At 39.8% G+C, this 11,249-nt stretch overlaps 1 non-coding gene across 1 annotated transcript; it reads right to left on the reverse strand.

Moving 5' to 3' along the window:
- Nucleotides 1–487: 487 nt before the first annotated feature.
- Nucleotides 488–594, reverse strand: LOC127133933 (small nucleolar RNA R71). The gene has a single exon (XR_007807728.1). It is a non-coding gene; the product is annotated as a small nucleolar RNA R71 (small nucleolar RNA).
- Nucleotides 595–11,249: the final 10,655 nt, after the last annotated feature.

The following is an 11,249-nucleotide window of genomic DNA, read 5'->3' on the forward strand; positions in this document are numbered from 1 at the left end:
GCGAAGAACTCGCAGCACCGGAAGTTTAAGCTTAGTAAACCCTCTGGCGGAACCTGAACGTTACGCTCGCGCACGTTTATTCTTTCATAGAATTAAGAGAGCTATGGCCGAAGATCAAAACCAAAGACCTCTTAAGGACTTCTCTCAACCATCTAATGAAGAACCTAGTTCTAGTATAGTAAACCCAACTATCCCAGCCAATCATTTTGAACTTAAACCATCCCTGTTGCAATTAGTGCAACAGAGACAATTCGCGGGTCTCGCTACCGAGAACCCTAACCAACATTTAAAAATATTTCTTCAATTAGCAGATACTTTTAAAACCAATGGAGCTTCTCCTGAGGCAATACGTTTAAGATTATTTCCTTTTTCCCTCAGAGATAAAGCCCTATCATGGTTAGATTCCCTTCCACCCAATTCCATTACAACTTGGGATAACCTTAGAAGAGTTTTTCTTGCTAGATATTTTCCCCTGAGTAAGACCGCCGTTCTTCGAAACCATATAACTAGATTTACCCAAAACCAAGGAGAATCGTTGTTCGAAGCTTAGGAGAAATATAAAGAGTTGTTACGAGCATGCCCACATCATGGCTTAGAAAACTGGTTAATCATTCAAACCTTCTATAATGGACTTCATTATAACACAAAGATGACCATCGACGCTGCCGCAGGCGGTGCTCTGATGAACAAACCTTACCCTGAAGCTAGTGCCCTCATCGAAGACATGGCTCAAAACCATCAATCACGGGGAGTCGAACGAGCGACAGTTGAGAAGAAGGAAGCCCAAGGAGGAGTGCATGAACTAAGCTCTATAGACATGATGTAAGCTAAAATGGACGCATTAGCCCTTAAGGTCGAGCATATGTACACGAACCCGAATACTGTAGCCGCAGTTTCGTCGGATTGTGAGATATGTGGAACCCAGGGACACCAATCTGCAGAATGCAGTCTATTGAACGAAACCCACTCCGAGCAAGTGAACTACACCCAAGGGAACCCATATTCGAATACCTATAACCCTGGATGGAGGAATCACCCTAACTTCTCCTATAAAAACAATAACCCTCTTCAAAATAATGCACCTCCGAGACCTTGTTATCAAGCCCCTAGATCAAATCAACCTATGCAACCTGTACCACCAAAGCCGAGCCTTGAGAAAATTATGGAAAATTTTATCACCGCTCAAACCCAACAAAATAAGGAGTTCATGAACCAAAACATTCATGTTAACGAATTGATTACTCAGTTAGGAACCAAGGTTGACCAAATAGTTACTCATACCAAGATGCTTGAAACCCAGATCTCTCAGGTAGCTTTAAACCAAGCCCTTCAGACTACACCTGGAGGACAATTCGCTGGACAACCTCAATAAAATCCGAGAGGACAAGCCAATGCCATTACCCTACGAAGTGGGAACGCTTATGATGAGCCACCAAACCCAAGATTGAGTGAACCCGAAACTTCTAAGGAATGTACCAAACCCCCGGACAAAGTAAAGGAACCAGAGGAATCTGAAAACCAGGAAGGTCGAGAGAAAGGAGAAGAACCTAAAGATAAAATTTACGTACCACCCCCGCCATATAAACCACCTATACCATATCCGCAAAGACTCAAACAAACCCAAATCAATAAACAGTACCAAAAATTTATTAAAGTTATAGAAAAACTTCATGTAGAAATCCCTTTCACAGAAGCCATCACCCAAATACCTTCTTATGCAAAGTTTCTCAAAGACATCCTTACCAACAAACGTAGAATTGACGATTTGAAGCCTTTGGAATGTAATGCTATTTCCGAGGACAAATTAGCAAAGAAAGATAAAGATCCTGGAAATTTCTCCATTCCTTGCCTTTTAGGTAATCATGTCATCGATAAAGCTTTTCTAGACTTAGGAGCTAGTGTGAGCCTAATGCCTCTAGCAGTTTGTGAGAGATCAAACTTAGGGGAGTTACAACCCACTAAGATGTCACTTCAGTTAGCCGATAGATCTGTTAAATATCCGATAGGCATTTTAGAAGATGTTCCTGTTAGGATAGGTCAACTATTTATCCCTACTGATTTTGTCGTCATGGACATCAAAGAGGACAATGATATACCAATCCTTCTAGGTAGACCATTCTTATCAACTACAGGAGCCATAATAGATGTCAAGAAAGGAAAGTTGACATTTGAGGTAGGTGACGAGAAAATAGAATTTATACTTTCGAAATTTCTTATGGCACCTGCGATGGGAGACTCGTGTTATGCCTTAGATATCATTGATGAATGTGTTAGAGAATTAGAACGAAAAGAAATTATAAAAACAATTAAGTTACCATCAACCCCCATAAAGGAAGATGATGACTTTAAAGAACCTTACATCGATGATAACCTTTACGAATGTTTATCCCTTACCCCAGATCCTATGCCATGCCCTAAGAAACCAACCTTAGAACTTAAGGAACTGCCTAAGAACCTGAGCTATGAGTTCCTCGATGAAAAGATGAATCGTCCAGTTATAGTTAGTGCTACCTTGAGCCATGAGGAAACGAACCAACTTTTAGACGTTTTACGAAGATATCCCTCAGCCTTAGGATATAATATCTCTGACCTGAAAGGTATAAGCCCATTCGTATGCATGCATCGGATTTCGCTCGAAGAAGATTCAAAACCCTCTAGGGAGAATCAGAGAAGAATAAACCCTATAATGAGTGATGTTGTTAAGAAGGAAGTTCTTAAGTTACTTGAGGCAGGTATAATCTACCAGATCTCAGATAGTAAGTGGGTGAGCCCTGTGCATGTAGTACCTAAAAAGGGAGGCATCACGGTCGTGCAAAACGATAAAGGCGAACATGTAGCAAAACATTTAGAAGAAGGATGGCGGATGTGTATAGATTACAGAAAATTAAATAAAGCAACTAGGAAGGACCATTTCCCTTTACCATTTATAGACCAAATGTTGGAGCGTCTAGCCAGACACTCTTACTTCTGTTATCTAGATGGATACTCTGGATTCTTCCAAATACCTATTCACCCAGAAGATCAAGAAAAAACTACCTTTACATGCCCTTATGGAACTTTTGCCTACAGACGAATGCCTTTCGGCCTCTGTAACGCCCCAGCTACTTTCCAACGCTGCATGATGTCAATATTCGCAGATTACCTAGATGGTATCATGGAAGTGTTTATGGACGATTTCTCGGTTTGCGGATTCAATTTTCACAATTGTCTTGCTAACCTTGAGAAAATCCTGGAGAGATGCGTGGAGGTGAACCTCGTGCTAAATTGGGAAAAATGTCATTTCATGGTGACCGAAGGAATAGTTTTAGGACATATAGTTTCCGAAAAAGGTATAGACGTAGATAAAGCTAAAATAAAAGTTATAGAAAACCTAAAACCCCCAAAGACCATCAGAGAAGTCCGAAGCTTTCTTGGACACGCTGGATTCTACCGACGTTTTATTAAGGACTTCTCCAAAATAACAAAACCTTTAACCGGACTTTTAATTAAAGATGCGGAATTCATTTTTGATGAAAAATATAATGACGCATTTAATCTTTTAAAGCAAGCATTAATCTCTGCACCCATTATGAAACCGCCCGATTGGTCGGAACCGTTTGAAATAATGTGCGATGCTAGTCATTATGCAGTTGGAGCCGTTCCAGGACAGAGGAAAGATAAAAAATTACATGCCATTTATTATGCAAGTAGAACCCTAGATGCTGCCCAGCTTAATTACACAACAACCGAAAAAGAATTACTCGCTGTAGTTTTCGCTATAGACAAATTTAGATCTTATCTAGTAGGAGCAAAAATTATTGTTCACACCGGTCATGCTGCCATTCGTTACCTATTAAGTAAAAAAGATGCCAAGCCCAGGTTACTCCGATGGATTCTATTACTACAAGAGTTTGATTTTGATATAAGAGATAAAAAAGGCACTGAGAATGTAGTAGCCGATCACCTTTCTAGGCTAGAACATCTAAAACCTGAACTAGTACCCATAAATGATGATTTCGCCTATGATAGACTGATAGCTAAAGTAGAAACCATTGAAGACAATAACCTAGATCCTTATGAGCACCCCCAAAATTCCTTAGCAATAAGTAACGTACCCTGGTATGCAGATTTCGTTAATTACCTAGCTGCTGATATAGTACCGCCTGATCTTGACTACCACCGCAAGAAGAAATTCTTCCACGATGTGAGAAACTTCTATTGGGACGAATCGCTCCTTTTCAAAAGGGGTAAAGATGGCATCTTTCGCCGTTGCGTTCCAGAAGAAGAGGTAAATAGTATTATCGAGCATTGTCATTCTGCACCCTATGGTGGACATGCGAGCACCTCTAAGACATACGCCAAGATTCTTCAAGCTGGCCTATTCTGGCCTACCATGTGGCGTGATGTCTATGCTTACATTGTCAAATGTGATAGATGCCAACGTACTGAAAACATTTCAAGACGTGATGAAATGCCTCTAAGAAACATTCAGGAAGTAGAACTCTTTGACGTATGGGGTATAGATTTCATGGGACCCTTTCCACCATCCTTAGGAAACAGGTATATTTTAGTAGCTGTAGACTACGTGTCTAAGTGGATTGAAGCTATAGCTGCACCCACAAACGACACTAGGGTAGTAATCAAACTATTTAAAAACTATATATTCCCTAGATTTGGAACACCATGTTTAGTCATAAGCGATGGAGGATCACACTTTATATCAAGAATATTTGACAAACTTTTAAGAAAATATGGAGTTAGGCATAGAGTAGCAACACCGTACCACCCACAAACTAGTGGCCAAGTATAAGTATCTAATAGGGAGATAAAACAAATCCTAGAGAAAACTGTTTCTATTTCTAGGAGAGACTGGTCTCAGAAGCTTCAAGAAGCATTATGGGCCTATAGAACCGCTTTCAAAACCCCTATAGGAACTACTCCTTACCAACTAGTTTATGGAAAATCCTGTCACTTACCTTTCGAATTAGAGCATAGAGCCTATTGGGCCATTAAAACTTTGAATTTAGACTACCTAGCTGCTGGAGAAAAGCGTACCCTAGACATTCATAAATTAGAAGAACTTAGGCAGTCGGCCTACGAAAATGCAAAAATATATAAAGAGAGGACAAAAGCCTATCATGACAAAAGAATAGTAAAGAAAAACTTCAATATAGGCGATTTTGTTCTTCTTTGCAACACTAGGTTATGACTCTTCCCTGGAAAGCTACGTTCAAGATGGACTGGTCCTTTCGAAGTATCCAAGATTCTGAGATCAGGAGCCGTAGAAATCAAGAACCAAACGTGTATTCCATTCATTGTAAATGGACAAAGAATGAAGTTCTACGAAGGAGGAGACATTCCAGCATACTACTAAAGCCACACCCTGATTGATCCACCAATTCCTATAACTACAGGTGTATAAATTCTAATCGTCAGGCTAATGACGTTAAACAAGCGCTGCGTGGGAGGCAACCCATGGTTTTTCTTTTCATTTTACTTTTTTTCGCATTTATTTACATTTATTTATTTATTTTTTATTTTATCTTGTTTTGCATAGAGACTAAAAATTTGAATGGTTTGCATTTTCAGGATCACTTTCTTAACTTTTACAGGATGCAGGGTTTTTATGACATGCATGTTGCCTATAGAGATAATGCTCAGAGGGAGCGCTACATTGCTTTGTACCAGCGCCCTATGGCACCCACACGTCATCCTGACCAGCACTGTATGGAGGCACTGGGTATCGAGCCGAGTATCAGATTCCTTAGCCACCAACTTCACTGGGACGAATTTGCTGATGACTTGAATAACACATACAGGAACCTGACTTTGGAGTTCCTGAGTTCATTCAACTATGACCCATATTCTGGACCAGATAGGTATGCTGCTTTCAGATTTTTTGGAGTTGAATACTCCTTCAGCCAGAAAGAGTTCGGCGACTTATTGGGCTTCCAGACCACTCCTAATGCTATCCCGGAGACACCTATGGGATATTTTCTGGGTAAGGAGGTGGAGAAGTTTTGGAGTGATATATCAGGTGGCGGAAGCCAGGATCCATCTTGTAACACCTCAAAATTTGCCATCCTCTCTTGGGACTAGCTTAGCATATTGCATTTCATTTTTAGGACATTAGGCATTACATCTTTGCATATCATGTGGAAACAATGAGCAAGTCATCCTCCTAAGTCTTGTTCAGAAAATAAAGAGGTTAAAAGATTAAAGCCTGAGGGTCTTATTGAATTGATCACTAGCCATCTGAGGGTTTGTGCTTCAATTAGGGTTTCTTGGTTCCTCAAGGATATTGATCATTATCTTGGTTGAAGTGATACATCATCATCATCAAGGTCCATTATTCTTGATCAGTTCCTTGGGATTAGGGTTTTGACCTCTGGTCAACCCTAATCAGTTGAATTGTGCCGATCAGGGTTTTTCAAGGAGATGAGGTCTTCATGAGATGGGGATCATCATGTGGTTTTATGGAGCTTGTATAAGCCAGGGTTTCATTCTGGAGCCATTTCATCAGGAGATTGAGGCCCAAGTTCATCTGTGCATGACCAAGTCATCTATCAACTGCAAAAGTCAACCACAAGTCAACTGTTGGATTTGGAGGTGGGAAGTGATTAGAAATACTTCATTCATGTTCAAACAAGTCTCATTTGACATTTCAAACATCAACATTGAAGAATATAAGGTCAGGACAAAACTTTCCAAAAATAGTAAGTGACCTGTAATTTGAAGTTGCCAAAAATGGAAAGGTTTTCAACTCAAGATTACATCATCAAGAAAGCTTCAAATTAAATTTTGTTGAACATTAAAGTTGTAGATCTTTCTCTCCCATTTCCAAAAAGTCCAAGATCATCAATTTCTCATGTGTGGTTAAGGAGATGTGATCAAAACTTGACAAAGGATGCATGGAACTTCAAATGGGCATAACTTTCAAACCACAAGGCCAATTTGGGTGGCTCTTTTTGCACAATGATCCTTGTAACATGTATTTTCCAAGCATACAATCATTTGGCATGAAACCTCATTTGCATGGCATTGGTTCAATCATGAAGATTTTTTGTGGAAAATTGCATAATTTCGTTTTGGTTGAATACATGCATGCCAAAACCATTACAAACCTTGCATGGGAAGTTTTTAAGTGAAATTTGACCAAGAGAGGGTACTGTTCACGTGGCCAAGCTTCCATGAGGGTGCATGAGCATGAAAATTCCAATTTTGCAAAACACCTCCAAACTTAATTAATTTTCATTAGCACTTGGTTTAGGTTAATTAAACATGATTAGTGAAGCATATATAACACAAATCCTAACAGAATTCATCACATTTCCCAATTCTAGATCTAGAATTCTCAAAATCTCAAAAATTCTCTCTCACTTATTTCTCCAAATTTCTTCAAACAACTTGCATTTTTTTGGATCAATTCATCATTCTTAAGCATTTGTGAGCAAGATTGAAGCAAGAACCAAGAGGATTCGTGCAGTTTGAAGCACATTCAAAGCTATGGAAGCATTAATGGTGGAATCAAGTTCTGTTGAAAGCAAGCGCAACTAAGCCTCAAGATCTCTTCCAAACACTTGTACAAGCTTGCTAGAGAAAGATTGAAGCATTGCAAGGCCAGAAACACACGAATTACAAAGCTGCACTCCAAGAGGTCACGAATTCGATTCTCTTATTTCTTGAAATTGTTGTGTGAATGTTGTAGATCTCTTAACTGTGATCATGCTGAGCTTTAAATCACTAAAAACCATGCCATATTGAGTGAATTTCGACTGTTTGAAGTTTGATGCATGAACTTTGATTTGCTCGATTTGATCTTGTTTGGATGTTATATGCTTAACCAATAGTAGATTCATGATGTACAATGCAAGATCTAGGCATTAGTGTATTCAATTTTAGAAACTAGAGATTTTGTTCTTGAGTTGTTCTTGAGATTACTGTTCATGCCGCGCGCGAATTTTGAAAAAGATGATTCGGGCCTTTTGGCAACGGTTTTTCTATGATGCTGAAGCGTGGCCTTAGGTTCGCTAGTGCTGGACGTTGATTGGCTGCATGGATTTTCCATGCAGCGCGCGCAATCCTATTTTGAAATGGTACCGAGTTCAACTCCAGTCCAGGCCATTTTCAAATGTTTCATTTCATTTCTTTCCACATGTTCATACTTGCTCCTTCATGTTTTTTTTTATTTTTTCTTCTCACTTCATAAAATCATAATAAATAGAATAATGATCCAAAAATTGTGTGGTTTTTTGCATTGTGTCACATTTTTTGTCTAGGTTTTTATGAATATTATTTTGCAAATTGTGTGTGGCTGTATAACTTTCTGCCCTAGGGTTTGTGTACATGTATCATGTTTTGACCTTGCCTTGATATATCATTTGTGAAATGCTCAATTTTAATCCAATGCTCATGAAATTTGACATGCTTAAACTAGACATCTTGCTGGACATTTTGGTGTTGAGTTTGCATTTTTATCAATTGCCATTGCTGAGTTATGATTTTTCTAAGTTAGGTGTGACAATTTGTGTCACACCTTGTGATGTCCAACTTGATTGATGAATTTGCCTTGCCAAATGAATCCCAAATGTTCTGATTTTTTGTATGATGCTTGATATGGATGTTGTGATTGCTCATGATTTCTTGTGGAATTTTTGGAATCATTTCTGATTTGATTGATTTTTCATTCTGGATGATCATTTTTGAGCTTTTGAATTGTCTTGAACTTCAATTGTTTGTGAAATGCTGGTGGTTTATCCTATGAATGTGAAATTTGGCAAATTGTTTCTAGACATGTTAAAGGTTGTTTTGGCTGTGATTTGAGGTTTTTACCTTTTACCATTTCTGTTTTAGGCTTGTGCTAAGTTGAGGTATCAAGTTGTATCACATATGAGCTTGTTTTGATTACCTTGCCTTATACAATTTGATTACCATGCCTAATCATGTCCAAATGTTCTAATTTTTTGTGTGATGATCATGTTGTATGTTCTGTTTACCCATGAATTTTTCCAAAATTAATTGAATCATTTTTGAATTATTGTGCATTTGTTCATTCTGTTGTCACAATGTGATCACAATTTGCATACCTTGCCATGATTGGTTTATGAAATGAAATTGGTGAATGATATTGATGTGGGATCTTTTGGATGATGTTCTTAACTGATTGAAGTTGGTTCATGTTGAATTTCATGTTCTGTTTTGAATTTTTTCTCCCTCTTTGACCCTAGGCCTTGACCTAGTGGTTTGTCTCATCTTTGAGCTTTGATTTCAGGTTGAACATCCAGGTTATATGGTTCATGATGCAACCTTACTTGAGCATTTGATGTTTGCTTTTGACTACTAACATTGTGTGTTTTGTAGGGTTGTTAACTCGTTTGAGTTTGACTTGTTGGCTTATGCCTTTGATCATTGGAGTTGACTGTTGATATTAGTATTGTCTGTTTGTCTCTACAGTTTAACTGACTTGTGTGATGTTTCAACAGGTACATAAGTTGCTTAAGTTCAATTTGAACTTGCTTTTGCTTGGTTGCTTAACCACATAGGTATAACTCTCTGACTTCATGTAGTCTGGAAGACGTGTCCTGTTACTTGGGCAGGCACCTGTCTGAAGCCCTCCTTAAGAGGCAATGCTTGTGAATATTTATCTTTGTGCCAAGCAGGAAAAGTCCTTTGATAAGGCAATTGGCAGATAAAAGAGATGTGTAGTCCATCTCCTGCTAGTCAGTGTGTCATCCACTTTGCTCACACCATGTGTTGATGCATTGTGGATATTAACCCAAGATCTTTGTTGTGTCAGTCACATGTGGATAAAAGAGTTCCCACTTTCTGAACTCCCACACTTTCATCTGTCTGAAGCTCTCCCAGGCCAGGGATAAGAGCTGTGAGGTCTTACCCTCACTTCCCACTTCATCTGCTTCACCCTAACTCTCAATGTTAGGGTTAAGAGCTAACTACACCCGATTCCAGTTGGCTTGTGTTGCACAACCTATCCTTGTATGAGCCCAATTGATTGCATATAGTGTGTGTGATTGTTTATTATGCTTGTATGACTTTGCTGTGTTGTTTAGGATAGCTTGCTGCCTGTGCAAGTTAGATAGAAACCTCAACCTAGGACCAATGTGGATTGCATGATGGCTATTAGGCTCGAGTCAGTCTCTCTTCTAGTTTGTCATTTACAAGTCTCTGGTTAGGAGAAAGTTTATCCCCTGTTAAGGGGAACTACGTTGCCCTGATCCTCATACCAGATGAGGTACGTAGGCAGGAGATCGTACGAGATCTCTCCGGGCACCCTTTTTCTTTTTTATGTGTGTTTGCTTGACAGCTAGCAGGCTCGAGTACCAGACTCCCTGTTAGCTTGTTTGTTCGGCTTTTTGTTGCTTTTGACGACTCAGCGTCCGGTTAACCTCTTGTTTGCTTGGGAGTCTGACGTAAGTCCAGCGATTGGCAGTCGGTTTCCTGTGTTTGTTTGTATGGAGTCTGACGTAAGTCCAGCGATTGGCAGTCGGTTTCTTGTGTGCGTTTGTTGGTTCGGAGTCTGATGTAAGTCCAGCAATTGGCATTCGGTTTCCATGTTTGCCTGTGTGTGTGGAGTCTGACATAAGTCCAGCGATTGGCAGTCGGTTTCCTGTTTGTGTTTTGTTTCGGCGTGCGTGAGCCGAACTACGGTAGCTCTGATTCTCATTCCAGATGAGATACGTAGGCATAGGAAGCGATATCCTAGCGAGCCCGTTCCCCTCTTCTTCCACCTGTGTCTTATTCTAGTGTGTGTGTGTGTGCATTGTTTTGAGCAGTGTTGAGCAACCTTATTCTATTTCTTTTGAGCGTGAATCTCGTCGAGTACGACGGACGTGAGGGGTGCTAATACCTTCCCCTTGCGTAACCAACTCCCGATCCCATATCTCTTTGGTCGCGAGACCATTTCCTTTCCAGGTTTACTTCGAGCGTTTCCTTTCCCTCTTTAGGATAAATAACGCACGGTGGCGGCTCTGGTTGTTTTGTTTTTTTCCGCCGGTTGTTTTTCGCGGATGCGACAGCTGGCGACTCTGCTGGGGACTAGAAGTTGACCTATTGCTGGTCCATCTTCCCTAAGCGAGTCTCTCCTAGCGTTCTCTAGGATAGTTTAGGTTGCTTGTGTTGCTCTATTTATTGCATTTATGATTATTATGTTGTGTATATATTTGCATAAATGTTTGCATGCATCATACTGTCATTGTGCTGTCTTCTGTGTAGGTTGGTTCCTCTGTTTGGGGGGGGTGTTCTGAGCGGGGCTA

This window comes from Lathyrus oleraceus, chromosome 3, assembly GCF_024323335.1.
Source record: "Lathyrus oleraceus cultivar Zhongwan6 chromosome 3, CAAS_Psat_ZW6_1.0, whole genome shotgun sequence".
NCBI classification, from domain to species: Eukaryota; Viridiplantae; Streptophyta; class Magnoliopsida; order Fabales; family Fabaceae; genus Lathyrus; species Lathyrus oleraceus.